Genomic DNA, 2,136 nt, shown 5'->3' on the forward strand with positions numbered 1-2,136 from the left:
TGGGTATGCAATGGTTTCTCACTGAGGTTTTGATAGGATTTTGCTGATTCCCAGTGAGGTTGAACACAATTGGAGATGTACATTGGTCATGGAGATCTCCTCATCTGTAAAGTCTCTTGCTCATTTTCCTATTGGATTGGCAGTCTTTCTTTTTTCATTTTTAAAATGATTTGTAACACTTCTCTATGTATTATTCTAAATTATTGGTTAAAATTGTTGCAAATATATTCTTCCATCTTGCAGTTGCTTTTTCACTATCTGTCTTAATGGTGTATGGCAATGAACAGAACATCTTAATTTTAATGAAATCAAGTTTATTAATCTTCTTTTAGATAGTGCCTTGTGTCATGTTTAAGAAATAAATTTCTGCCTAAAGTCATGTAGATATTCTCATTATCCAATACAAGTTTTATTGTTTTTTGGTTTTTTTTTTTTTAATATATGTAAGTCTATAATCCACCTGGAATTGATTTTTGTGTCAGATGTGACAGGGGATCCAATTTCATTTTCTACAATAAAGATGTCCAACTGTCTCAGCACTATTTATTGAAACTACTAGCCTTTCCCCCATTGCTCTACAGTGTCACTTTATCATAAATCAAAGTGTCTATATGCTCCTGGTTCTGTTTCTAGAGACTCTGTTCTGTTCATTGTCCTGTCTATCCTTGTGCTAATACCACGTGGTATAAATTAATGTAGATTTGTATTAACTTGGCTACTCTTTAATCTTTGTAGTTCCATACAAATTTTTAAATCAACTTTTCACATTCCACACACACACAAAAAAGCCTACTAGACTTTTTATTAGATTTGAATTAAATCTATAGATCGATTTAGGAAAAAGTGACATTTTCTCAAATTTAAATCTTTCATTCAAATCCATGACCAATGTCTCTCCACATATTTCAGTCATTTTAGTTTATCTTAATAAAGTTTCATAGTTTTCTCCATAGAATAATTTTTAGGTAGTTACTATTTTAATCCTACATAGGTCTTACTTAAACTTTGGTTTCTGCTTGTTTCTACAATTACCTTGCGCATTGATTTTCTAGAGTTACTTTGCTGAACTATCTTAACTGTAATCTTTTATCTGTATATTAGCTTAAATTTTCTAACTACAGTGTTATCATATCATCCAAGAATAATACAAATTTTTTTTTTCAAATGCATATGTTTTATTTGGTTTTGTTGTTCTTGTTTTGATGGGGTTTTTTGTTTTTGTTTGTTTTTGTGGGTTTTTTTCCCCTTATTGTAAGAGATGAAACAAACCTCCAGGAAAAAAGTATCGCATAGAGGTGTGATAGTGAGCAAACCTGCCTTGCTCCCAAACTCACAGGAAAATCTTACAAAGATTTGGCATTAAATATGACTAAACATTAAAAATGATATGTTATAGCTGTTTATTGAATACTTTTTATCAAATAAAGATCAATTCCATTCCATTCTTCCTTTGCTGAGTTTTTTTAAGACTTAATGAAGATATTGAATTTTGACAAATAGCTCTGTTCATCTATTAAAATTACCATAAAATATTTCCTCATTTTTACTATGTAAATAGAATAAATTTCATTAACTTTCTATGTCAATCTCATGTTCCTGGAATAAAATCAGCTTGGTCATTAATATATTATCCTTTTTATTTATTGCTATATTAGATCTACTAATATTTTGTTTAGAATATTTTTATCTATATTTATGGGATACATTTGCCTACACTTTTATTTTTTTCATCATATCCCTCAGATTTGTTATTACAGTCATAATAACCTCATAAAATGAATTGGGAAACTAATCTTTTCATTCTCTGGGAAACTTTGTAGAAGATAGGAGTTACTTGTGTCCCAGAAGTTTGACAGAACTCAATAATTAAGCCATCTAGACATGATATTTTCTCTATAGAAAGTTTTTAAATTATTTTTTTCATTTTTCTAATAGTTATATAACCACTCATATTTTCCATTTTTTTATGTTAATTGTGGTAAATATAAATTTTCTAGGACTGTCTCCATTTCATTTAAATGTTCGAATTTTTGTCATAAACGTATTCATAGTATCCTAGTATGATCTTTTCAGATACTGCGCTATATGTAATTAATGTCCTAGATTCGATTCCTGATCATTGTTATTCACACTTTC

The sequence above is a fragment of the Pteropus vampyrus genome, unplaced genomic scaffold, assembly GCF_000151845.1.
Source record: "Pteropus vampyrus isolate Shadow unplaced genomic scaffold, Pvam_2.0 Scaffold6, whole genome shotgun sequence".
NCBI lineage: Eukaryota > Metazoa > Chordata > Mammalia > Chiroptera > Pteropodidae > Pteropus > Pteropus vampyrus.